The sequence below is a fragment of the Ambystoma mexicanum genome, chromosome 7p (genome assembly GCF_040938575.1).
Source record: "Ambystoma mexicanum isolate Mex_15411 chromosome 7p, UKY_AmexF1_1, whole genome shotgun sequence".
Lineage (NCBI taxonomy): Eukaryota > Metazoa > Chordata > Amphibia > Caudata > Ambystomatidae > Ambystoma > Ambystoma mexicanum.
The window spans coordinates 458,764,174-458,777,306 of record NC_090939.1 but is presented as its reverse complement, the minus strand read 5'-3'; the positions used below and the strand labels follow the sequence as shown (position 1 = coordinate 458,777,306).

Genomic DNA, 13,133 nt, shown 5'->3' with positions numbered 1-13,133 from the left:
ATGCATTGTGTGCCTTGCTGCTGTTCATATGTTCTGTTTACACAATTCTATAATGGATTGGACAGGGTTGCTGGCTCGTAGACTCTGCCTTCGAGGCGGTACTGCCATTATTCAGCGCTGCCATTACAATATCTCATCTCTCCCTGAGACATAATGCTTCTTTTGACTAGTCTGCTGGTTATTTTACATTTTCATTAGCCAATCTCACTTGGCAACATCATTGGCTAATCAAGCTCCCAAAAATGCTACTTCACTGTAGGTATCTTTTGAAAAATCCACCCTGGCCCCAAGTGTGCAATGGGATATTTAAATAATGTAATCTCTGCGTTGATGCCAGCTTCCACTTCGCGACTGGCTAGCTGAGGTCCTCAATACATTCACTTGCATTTTCTGAGGCAGTTTCACGGTCTACTAATTAGGAAGGTTAGTGTTCACAACTGATACTTTCACTAACCCACCCACCCATCGCTTCCAAACTGCCTTGCTTCTCTGCTTCCCTCATCATGTCCTTCCGCATATGATCATGGAGCGCTCAGCTGTAAGTCAGTGCTCCATAACTAACTTAATAAGGATATTCATTATAATTCGCTAAATCGAATTTGCCATACCTTGGAACATTTTGTAAATCACGTTCGTACCCAAATCCAGGTTGCCGCTTTTTAAATATACTCTTGGTTTCTTCACCGGTTCCTATGTTGGCCAGTCTTAATGGCCACTACAAAGTTGCAAAAGTAGACCCTTTAGCCACAGCACTGGCGCATAAAACAAACAGGCAATAATAATGCTCTGTTCAAAGTGAAAAACAGCTTTTCAATCTTGTAGCTTGAAAAAGTGTATTTTCAATTGCCACTGTAACTGACGCCTTTATCGAGCCATCATAGATAATATTACACAAGTTAAACAATGCCAACTAAACATTCCAGCAAACGCTTTGTTCATCTGTGCCTAGCCCTGAATGGTCAATACTGCATGAACATGTTTAGCCCTACACGTTTCTGCCATTGGTGATCCATTTCCTATTAACCGCTTTGGTAGCTCCTTATCACTCTGCACTTCTCACCATTGACCAACCACTGTCTACATGTGGTTTAGCGAGGCATCCTTCTTGGCCCGTAAGAGAGCAGAGTGGTGTTTTGAGTCCATTTGGGCCGACCTCCCCGTATACATCTGCGGTTGATTACATGTGTATGGTTTTCGTTGTAAGAATATCTTTTATTCAAACACATGGATACAATTCAGGGTGTAGTGCACACCAGTGGTTATTACCAGGGGATAGGCACACCTCATTTTCATTGATGTTCTCAGACATTGTTTGTCCCCACTACAACTAACTTTATTTTTCTTTTCATTTCTTTTTCTGTTAATTGTCGGGGATGGTGAGGCATGCGGTTCTTAACGTGCAATTTGGAGTATCTCATCTTGTGGTCTGAGACTAGCATCTGCAGCTGAGGGCCATGCAACTGACTGGGCTCAGATTACAAATAGGAGATGTTTGAAAGGTGAAATTGAGAGCAGACCCCTATCGAATACAATATATTTTGAAAGAGAGCAATATATCACATACTCAAAGAATTGTCCTTCAATTTGGACTAGGGAACTTCCCTCTAGAAGGAGAGGGGTTTGATGAAATATCCCAGGCAATTGTAAAATGTGTAGAATCTGCCTGCCGGCTTACACATCAGTTCAGATGGTCATATACAACCTATTTTCTGGGTGCAGGAAGGAGGACTACAAAAGATGTACTGTTGTACTGTATTACACTATATTGCAGAAAGCATCAGGATATGTTATGCAGCTGCAACACACTGTATTTTAAAATAGCACTGTGAACATATTATTTCTAATATTCGTATTGCAATGATGTTACATTGTATGAACATAAGGTATTGTATGAACATAAGGTATCATAAGATAGTTGTATGGTTTGTGTATGCAGTAACACATAGGGATTTGATTTAAACTAAATAATGTCACCTTCTAGAAAATCTCTTTTTAAAATTCACACATTCTTTCCGAGCCCAGTTAGAAAATGTGAGAGGCATTCGTTTCCAATTGGGTAATTCTTTACAGTTCGTTCAGCTGAAAGTCAAAACCACAGTGGAGGTCTGCTTATACACCTTTCTTTCTGATTTACACTAGGATAATGTATTTCTAGGTGTGTGCGAAATAGGATTCAGACTAATTGAGATGCATAATTGTTAATGATGGCTATTTTGTCGACTTATCTTTGCTGATTTTAAGAACGAACTTTGAAAATGAACCATCTTCCCAGCAAGGAAACCTATTACATTTCCACTGGCCAACTTGGAACCTACACTATTGTTTTCCTACTTTCCTGTAATAGTAATACAATGCCTACCATTCCCTATGTCCACATCTGATTTGTCTTTCTCTGCTTCTGGCTCTGGACATGAAGTCAATTGGCCTCTAAAGAGGACACAAACCATCAATGTAGTTCAACTTTTTGTTTCTTGTTTTACGAAGGATTATTTACACAACTGGGCCAAATTAACTCAAATTAAGCAATGCTCACAATGGCACTTCTTCAGGTTGATTGGAGTCTCTCAAGAAGTCTTTTTAGGGGCCTCCCTGGTGTCACGTATTCTTTTACAAGCAAATGCAAGTTTTTCTGACATTGGATCTTCCAGTTGTTTTGACTATTCAGTAGGAAATCGCACTCCTCTTGGCTTGGTAGGTGGTTGTACAATTCTCTGGTTTTGGGTTCAAGGTCACTGGAAAGGCCCACAACTTCTCCCAGAGCTGAAGTTGGCTCATTGGTTCTACAGGTGGCTGCCAAAACTCCTAAACAACCCCTTTTTCAGAGGCCCCTGTCCCATTGACGACCTGCCCAGTCTCTGTTATATGATATGGCATTTATAACGCGCCTGTATGCAAGTGTTTCAAATGAATTGTGTCCTCCAACATTTTCCACATCTTTGACATGTAATGTCCAGAGCTTTGTACTTCTGAACCTTTTTCGGCAGAGGGTGTCCTGTGTTGATGGCGTCCGGTCGATGTCCCTCGAAGGCCTCCATCGAGGGCGACGTCACCGGATGTTATAAATAGGACGCACATTGTCCGTAGCCTCAGTTCCGTTTTTTCCGCAAACGTGTTTGCTTCGGAGACTCGGCGCGCCTCGTGTATTCCTTATGAATATGACTTCTTCTTCTACCTCTCCGACTCCGCGGTCTGGCTTCAAGACTTGCCAGGACTGCAAGTCTAAGATGTCGATTACCGACCCGCATCACATTTGCTTGTGGTGCTTGGGCGAGAGTCACGACACTGACAACTGTTCCAAATGCCAGTTGCTGACTGCTAAGGTCTTGCGGGAGCGTAATGGAAAGCTTCAGTTAGGTAGGGGTTCTAAACCCAGTAAGTCCCGAAAATCTTGTCGGAAGGAGTCCCGGGGTCTTGGTCCCAGAGTGGTTCCCACCATTTGTCCTCGTCATCTCGGCATTCTAGCAAGCGGCGTCACCGGTCGCCTTCCCCAACCTCCTTGGAGGATGGAGCCGCGAGGAAAGTGGCTTGTCCAACCAAGACCTCGACTCCGGATGAATGGGCTGCCTTCATGGAGCATATGTTGGTGAGTTTTCAATCGTATAGCACAGTTCCATCCGCGCCTTCTGACGAAGCTGGCAATGAACAATCTCGATCCGTGGCTCGTGTGCCTTGGGGCTTGGGTCCTCGGCACAATCCTCATCTGGAACCTTCGAGGTCCAGTTCGGACAAGGCTCAGGATGGTCGCAAGAGACGTGCTTCCAGGTCTCGGTCGTCGTCCCCAGCGAGACCGCAGAAACCTGCTAAGGGTTCGAGGTCGGCATCGACTCTGTCGGCGCTGTGTCCGTCGGATACGGACGTCAAAGCTTTGCCTTCGTACCAGCCCCGGCGCCATCGGCAACGTCGATGACGAAGCAGTCGAGACTGTCGCCGCCGAAGCCACCAGGGCCTTTTGGCTGGGATTTTCCATCAGAGGTCCCTGGTACAGTGGATCCTCCAAGGCTACTTCCAAGCCCGTCTGTAAGGCCTGTTAAGGACTCCAGACCCTCGGCTGTCCCGAGACAGGACTTTTACCTCCCTCTGGATGACATGTATGAGGAGAAGGAGAGGCCAGATTTAGATTTTGACCCTGTTGACCCTGATGTGGCTCCTATCTTTTCTGGGGATAGTCAATTGGAAAAGTTAAGGAAATCTCTTCATGATGCCAGTGGCTTATACACTTTTCCTGACGTGGAATTTGGGAGGCCTGAGCCTGCGGCTCATGCTGAGTCGTCCTACAGGAGACTGATGGCTAGGGTCATGGAATATCTTGGTTGGTCCACTCCTCCTGAAGCTTTTGTTCCGGACAACTTGACAGATATTTTGGATCAAGGTCCGTCCTCTGACCCGGTATTACCTTTTCATTTGACCTTGCAGGAAAGGGTGGCGGCTGCTTGGCAGACCCTGGAATCTCTTCCGGCAGTTAACAAATCGTTAACTAAAAAATACTGCCCTTCCTGTAGCGACCCCAGCTACCTTTCATCTCACCTCTCTCACAAAATATTATTCTAGGTGACTTCAACCTGGGATATAATGACCCTCACGACACTCCAGCAGCCTCCCTTGCCAACGCCCTCTGCGAACACAACTACACTCAACTGAACACCTTACCTACACATCAGAAAGGCAGAACCCTAGACTGGCTCTTTGCACATAATTGCAACATCATCTGCAAAGACCCCCAACCACTGATATGGACCGACCACCACCTACTATTATTTGACATCAGCACCAACAACCCGCACTACATACACTGCCCCCCCACGCCAGCATGTCTGACTAGAAATAAGCGCAACATTACCGTAGAAGCCCTCATTCCATTGGTTCTACCTACCCTCAACTCAATCCCTGACACATCGGACCCGAACCTACTAGTAGACACCTACAACGACGCTCTGTCTAAAGCTATTGACACCATTGCCCCCCTTAAACTACGTAAAGGTAAACCTAGAGCCCATCTTAATTCGTGGTACACACCAGAACTTAAAATACTAGGAAACAAGAAAACCAAAATGGAAACCCTCTGGAAAACAAATCCCTCAGAGGAACATAAAATTAATCTTATGAATGCATCCTCCCTATATAAAAAAGAAATAATTTGTACAAAAAAGGAAGCCTACAATGCAAGAATAAGTAATGTTAGCTCCAGCGCTAAAGAACTAAAGAACTATTCACTATCTTGAAAGAGTTAGAAAACCCCAATCCACCGATGGACGTGTCCGTGAAGGACCATCTATGGTGCACAAATATCCAAAATGCCCTTGCAAACAAAATCACCAGCCTGCATATGAAAATTGAAAACAAAAGAGTACAACTTTCCAACAACAACACCCCCTCCCCCAATTTACCCACCACCGCCAATACTAACCTTGGCTTCACCTTCAAAAAGGTAACCGCACTTGAAGTGCAAAAAATTATAACTTCTCTCAAACCGTCAAAATGCATCATTCACCACTAACTCAGTACCCAACAATTGTGAAACAGTCATGGGTCCTCCCTCTCCTGAAACTAAGACCCTGCACCCAGCCATTCCTACTAATTATAGGCCCTTTACCACCGTTCCCTTCCAGTTAAAAATCCTTGACAGAGTTGCTTACCTGCAAATTCAGAATTACTTAGAGTCCAACCAACTTCTCGGTCTGCGTCAATCTGGCTTTCGACCTCAACATGGAACAGAAACTGCCCTTGTTGACCTCAAAAGTCAGATTGACGACATTAAAGACAAGGGTAAGGCTGCCATCCTACTCCTCCTAGACCTCTCAGCAGCTTTTGACCTGGTCGACCATAAAATACTCTGTAACCACCTCTCTTGTGCTGCCCATTTCTCCCCCTCTGCTGTCACGTGGATACAGTCCTTCTTGGCCAACAGAATCATGAGGGTCTTCTCCCCTGTGGCAGCAGCAGATCCCAACCCGATCACTTGTGGTGTCCCACAAGGTTCATGTGTTTCCCCTACCCTATATCATATCTTTACAAAGCCGCTCTTTGATAAACTGGATCGTCTGGGTGTCACCTACACAAACTACGCAGATGACACCCAGATACTCATTACCATCTCAGGCAATTACAACACTGATGTTAACAGGATCAATGAAATCTTCTCTATCATTCAGGCATGGATGGCCATACATGGCCTCTGCCTGAATGACGAGAAGACTGAATTGCTCATTGTTGGCTCACCGAATAACTTACAAAAACTGAGCCCCAACTATTCCAAAATCATCATTGATGGCAACACCATCCCTGTCGCCAAAAATGTGAAAACACTTGGCTTTTATCTCGATGCCAATATCAACCTCACTAAACAAGCCAATTCGACTGCCTCAGCCACCGCCTATACAGGAAAATTAATTAGAGCCTGCAGACCATTTCTATCTACTTACAGCTGCATTACGTTAGCTAGAACTCTAATACTATCTAAGTTAGACTACTGTAATAGCCTTCACCTAGGGGCCCACCAAGCTATTATCAGCAAACTCCAAGTCCTTCAAAACAATGCGCTACGAGCAGCATTAAACATCCCAAGGCGAGAGCATATCTCTGCCACCAGAATCACATGCAAATGGCTATCCATTCAACAGAAAATTGATCTAAAAACTCTCTGCCTCACTTATAAAGCCATCAACCACCTAGCCCCACCTTACCTCACTAACAAATTTACTATGAAGCCCTCCATCAGAACTACCAGATCATCCAACACTTTGTCTCGCGGTGCCCAGATTCACCTCCAAAAGAGCCGGTTTCACTGTCCTCGTCTCCCAACTTTCGAACTCCTTGCCATTGAACATTAAGTCGGCCAAATCCTGCCAGTCTTTCAGGAAACTTGCCATTGGTTGGCTATTGACCAAAAGTCTACCTCCAAGCCAGACCTAGTTATATTCTGCATATTGTGTACTTGCACTTATGTCACTTCTGGATGTTCTGTACCGTCATTGCCTGTACCTGCTGTATATAACCCATGTTAAAGTATTTCTGCTAACTTTCATGTACTGTGCCTTGTAACTTGTACTAGCGCCCTTTTACTCCCGGTTCCGGAGCACTATATAAATAAATAAACAAAACAAACAAACACACCCCACTCCCGGGAGTTTGGTGGTTCAGGCGGCTATGGCCACCTCAAGGCAGGCGGCGTACCCTACCATTCCTCCTGATAGGGACGGCAAATGCTTTGACGATTGGGGACGCAAGGTGTTTTCTGCAGGGAGCATGGTGCTTAAATCGGCCAACTGTACTTGTGCCTATGCAATATTTTCACACACTCTGTGGAATTGTATTTCTATTGCGGCTGAGCATATTCCCAAGGGGGAGGAAAGGAATGGGGTTCCTTGCTCGTGTGAAAGATGGCAATGATGCCATGTTTGAATCCCTTTGGACACGGCCGACAGTGTTAGCCGATCCATGGCTGCGAGCACCGTTATATGCAGATTTGCATGGTTGCAGGAGTCGGGTTTTGCCCCGGACGTGCAAACCAGTCTTTTGAACATGCCCTTTGATGGCACGCATTTGTTTGGCAGCAAGGCTGATGAGAGACTTGAGGTTGCAGACCTCAAAAGCTGGAGCGAAATCTTTAAGCGCAGCCGTGCATCAACTTCCACCTTTTCGTCCTAGGGGACAGCAGTGGAGGGGAGGTTCTTTTCGTTACTACTACTCTTCGGTAGAACGAGAGGAGCCGCCAGTCAAAGGGGTCAGCGTACAAGTACCAGTGGTGGTCAGGGAAATAGAGGTGCCAAAGCCGCTCAGGCAGCTGCCTCTTTGCGTTCAGGCGCTGCCGCAGCCACTCCCAAACAGTTATGAGGCCATGTCCCATGGTTCGCTGGTTGGCGGCAGACTGTCTCAGCATCTAGAAGAATGGCGAGCTATTACTTCGGATGTGTGGGTTCTGGATACAATAGCCCACGGCTACAGCCTTCCCTTCCTACAGCGGCCTCATGACAATCCACCGGGGAATCTCTCTTTGAAGCTTCCAGATCCGCTCCTTGTGCAGGAAATCTTGACCTTGCTAGAGAAAGGCTCTATAGAACTGGTGCCTGTAGCGGGAAAAGGAACAAGGGATGGTATTCCCCTTATTTTTTGATTCCAAAGAAAGACGGGGGATTGACACCCATCCTCGATTTGCGTTGGTTGAACAAACTTCTCAGGAAGGACAAGTTCAAGATGCTACTCTTTCTCAAGTCCTCCAGGACCTTCAACTTCAGGTGTGGTTGGTGTCTCTAGACCTACACAGGATGATTACTTTCATGTGCCGATTCATCCCAAGCACAGGAAGTACCTGAGGTTTGCGGCTGGTGACTCGCACTTTCAGTTTTGGGTCCTGCTATTCGGTTTGACCTCCCGAGGGTCTTCACCAAGCTAATGGTGGTGGTGGCAGCGTATCTCAAGCGGGGGGGGGGATTCACGTCTACCCATACCCATACCTGGACGATTGGCAGATCTGTGCGCGTTCTCCCGAGCAAGCAGTGGATCACCTCTGTCTCACCTACCGCTCTCTCTACACAAGCTGCGCTTCGCCCTCAATTTCATGAAGTCTCATCTGAAACCTTCCCAACAGCTCCAGTACGTCGGGGCTGTGTTGGACACGTCCTTGGAAGTGCTTGCCTCCCAAGGTTAGGGCTCATCACATTGTGCAGATGGTGGACAAGTTTCAACATGCCTAGAGTCTCCCGGCTTTCGAATTCTTAGGGTTGCTCGGCCTCAAGACATCCTGCATTTTTCTGGTGCCAGAGGCCAGGCTGAGGATGAGATCCCTGCAATGGGTCCAGAAGATGCAGTGGTCACAGTTCTCAGGCAAGATGTCGGATCCCATTCAGATTCCACTCTCGGTCTCCCAGGATCTTCTGTGGTGGGCCAACGAGGGGAACCTGATGACGGGGGAACTGTTTTGGCAACTGTGGCCAGAGGTGACTGTAGTGACGGACGCTTCCCTCACAGGGTGGGGAGCCCATGTCGAAGAATTGACCGCCAGTGGTCGTTGGTCATCCGTCAGAGTACAACCTCCACATCAATCTGTTAGAGCTGAGGGCCTTCAGGCTGGCCCTGAAGGCTTTTCTGCCATCTGTGCGGGGGAAGGGTGTCCTGATCATGACGGACAAAGGCAATCTAGCAGGAAATGTCGCTCTCTGCAGTTCATCTGGCCGGAGAGGACAATGCGGTGACGGACGCTCTGAGCAGGCACAGCATGATCTCTCACGAGTGGGAGTTGTCTCAGGAAGTCCTTCTGGAGATCTTCACCCTATGGGAAACCCCGCAAGTGGATCTCTTCGCCACCAGTGCCAACCGGAAGTGCAAGACATTCTGCTCAAGGGAATTTCCTCCGAGAGGAGCCTTCGGAGATGCATTCATAGTGGATTGGTCATTCCCACTGATGTACACGTTTCCTCCAGTCCCCCCTCATTCCTCAAGTGTTAAGGGGTTAGGATCCCACATGATCCTTATTGCTCCAGATTGGGCCAGGAGAGCATGGTACCCAGACTTTCTAGAAATGTCCATCTGCCGTCCACCCTACCTAGAGGATCTGCTCTCGCGTGGGGATTGGGATTGGGATGTAATTCAGGTTCTCCATCCAGAGGTAAGGATTCTCAACGTTCACGCTTGGTATCTGAAAGGTTGAGGTGTAAGGATTGGAAGTGTTGCTTTCGACCAGGAGGCCAGCAACTAAATCCCAGTACCATTGCTGTAAGTTTTGCGACTGGTGCAGAGGACAAAATGTTGATCCTTTTCAGTGTTCCATTCCCATGGTTTTGTCTTTCTGTTTTCTTTGGCCCACAGGGGCCTGCAAGTGGGTACCATTAAGGGTTACCTGGCGGCACTGTCTATCTTCAAGCGCTCGTCTGAAGAATGTTCTTACTTTAAGATTCCTTTGATTTCCCAATTTCTTAAAGGGCTCACTAATGTGATGTGTTCCCGCCGTCCCCTTTCCAGGTGCTGGTTTGGAATCTGAATTTGGCTTTTAAATTCCTGATGGGTGCTCTGTTTGAATCTTTGCACTCTTGTCCTTTAAGATTGTCTTTCAAGACGGTTTTCTTGGTTACGGTTACCTCTGCTCACAGAGTGGGTGAATTGCAGGCACTTTCGTCTAAGCCACCCTTTACTGTGTTTCACAAAGATGGTGTTATACTGAGGGTATGTCCTTCCTTTCTACCTAAGGTAGTGTCTGAATTTCATTTAAGCCACAAAGTGGTTCATCCGTCTTCCTATCCTCCTCCTCATCCTTTTAAGGAAGAGGAGCGACTCCATAGGTTGGACCCTAGGAGAGCTCTGAGCTTTTGTATTTCTAGGATGTCCAGGGTCAGAGTGGACAATCAACTCTTTGTGGGGTGTGCTGGTCACTGATTGGGCCAGGCTGTTACCAAACAGACCTTGTCCAGGTGGATTATCCTCACCATTACTGAATGTTACCGATTGGCGGGCAAGGACCCTGCTGAAGGGTTGCGAGCTCATTCCACTAGGAGCGTGGTTACTTCCACAACTCTGCAGCAGGGAGTTCCTATTAGGAATATTTGTGATGCAGCCGCATGGGCTTCTATCCACACCTTCGTTAAACATTACTTCCTGGATACTCTCCATGGTCAAGATATGGCCTTTGGTAAGGCAGTTCTTTATTCTGCCATCTGATTGGGTACTCTAAATTCCTTTCCCTCCTCCATTTTCTGGTGCTGCTTTGGGAGTCTGTCAAAGATGTGCAATACGTTGGAGGACACAATCCATTTGAAGAACAAGTTACTTACCAACTGGTAACCTTCTTTCGATTGGATGTTCCTCCAACGTATTTCACATTGCCCTCCCAGCCTGCCCCTCTGGAGAATTTCCTTTGCGATAGCCTTGCGGAAATGTAAGCTGCAATGTGCAGTCAAGCAGGCATTAGATTTGTGCATGTCACATGTTATGGGGGAAAAAAACATAAACTGAGGTTACGGGTGTCGTGCGTTCCATTTATAACATCCAGTGACTTCGCCCTCGACCGAAACCTTCGAGGGACATCGACCCGATGCCATCGACGCAGGACGCCCTCTGCCGAAAACGTTTCCGAAGTACACAGCTGTTGACATCACATGTCAAAGATGTGGAATACGTTGGAGGAACATCCAATCGAAAGAACATTACCAGTTGGTAAGTAACTTATTCTTCTAGGCGCAAAAAATCAAGGAGGGGGAAACAGAGGGAGAACAAAACAACAATCTTACTAGGCCTTGTGTCAATCAAATCACACAGGTGCAGGGAAGTGGATGGGACTGAGTGCCGAGTGCAGGTAACTCGGAAGTGCAGCCAGAGGGTGGCTCAGTTCAAGCAGTAACCTGACATTTGTTCTCATGCTTAACAGACCATTACCTAATCCATGGCTCTGTAAGTTGGCTTTCACTATCTACTGACAAACCTTTTCGATGCTTCACCACATGCTCATTCCCCCTTACTCACAGGATTCATGGCTCCCTCTGTTATCGTATACTCACTTCCTCTAGTCTTTGCTCTAGCCTTTGCTCTCGTCCTCCAACTCCCCATACTCCTCCTTTCTCATCTCCTTATGATCTCCTTCTCTTAAACTCTCCTCTTCACCTGCCCCTACTTCTGGACGTTATCCACTTTCCTCTGAAATGCTCCTTTTCCCCAGTTTTTCTCAACTTCTTCCTTCTTCCCCTTCAAATCCACCTTTGCCTAGTTATTCCACCGCTCCATTTTTTCCTCCTTGGATCTTTACACACCTCCGCTCTTTCTCCAATCCCCTTACCCCCACCTCCTTATCTCTTCTCAACTCCTTCTCCTGAGTCCCTCTTAACTTCCTCATAACACCTCTTGTCACCTCCATCCTGTTAGCAACTGCCAGCCTCTTTTGCTGTCTAACCGCCATCAACTCCGCTCCTTCTCCAAACACCAGTGGGTTCTGTGTGCTCAGTGTCCCCTCCACTTGGGCCTGGGGTCATTAAGGGTCTGCACATGTGTATGATTATTGTCGGGTTGGGGGGGGGTTGGTTGCCCCTGTAATGCCTTTCTATCTCAGATTATCTGTAAAGCCCAACCTTCCAGTGTGACGGGTCTGAACCCTCAGATGTCCCTTCTGGCATCTTGGATTGTGGCCAGTTTCTGCGCGTATGTGTGACGTTGGTGTTTTGCAAGTGGGGCTTTCATTGTGACCCATCTCTAATTGCTCTTACCACATTGAGGGCAGCTAACTTTTTTTCCCTCCTTAATATCCCGAACATTATATAAACCACTTAGTAACCACGGGTCCTCACTGAAAGTGCCTTTGGATCATCCGATTTTACTAGCATGTAGATTGATGCTCTGCACGCTGTTTTTAAAGGAAAAGGCGGTAATGGGGTGCACAAGTTATGAGCCACTGGCCAGCTGCTGAATTAGTTGCTGGGGTGGCAGCGATGGCATCCTCTGCACGCCGATGGTACATTTTATTCTCTTGGAGACATTATATTAGCAAGTGGCAGTCTCTTTAACCTTCTGTATGCGGTTTATCTGTATATGTGTAGAGTGTGCTGAAACGCTATAGCTTTTTAAAATAAATAATAATGATAATGAAATCCGTATTGTTGGAAAGAGTCATTATTTATGCTGTTGCTGAGAAGTCTGGTTTGGTTACAGACCATGAGCTTTGTTCTGTAAATTTGTAACCACTTTTTTCCATTGAAGTTTCTGGACCGAGCAGAAACCACTCATGTAATATTAAACTCATTGCATGACTCTAACCATCACAACCGGTTTTCACAGAACCTGCTCTTATTTCTATAATTCATTGTATTCCATCACATTGCAATCTGAGCTCTCCTGTCAAGCTGAAGTTCCCAAAGCAGACGTCTCGTCAGCCTTTGTAACCTTAACCACAAAGGTCTTGTAAATTGCCTTTCTTCTCGGATTCTGCTATTTTGCTCCTTTTACTTTTTGTAAATTGTTTTATTTTTTTAATGTATTAATTACATGCGACTGCATATTTAGCATCCTTTCGCACTAGCGTACACAGGTATGATGCATGCAAATGCAAAAAATTAAAACATTATGTAAAACAACAATCCCACAATGCGTCGGCATCGTTACACAGTGGTCTAATGATTTAACACCATGCAGTCCGCCGTTTTCCTAAGGAATATAGCAGC

The 13,133-nt window shown here is 46.4% G+C and overlaps 1 protein-coding gene across 2 annotated transcripts in view; it reads left to right on the top strand.

Moving 5' to 3' along the window:
• NME7 (NME/NM23 family member 7) overlaps positions 1-13,133 on the top strand; it is a 2,086,428-nt gene that overhangs the window by 1,090,437 nt on the left and 982,858 nt on the right. The window lies entirely within an intron of this gene.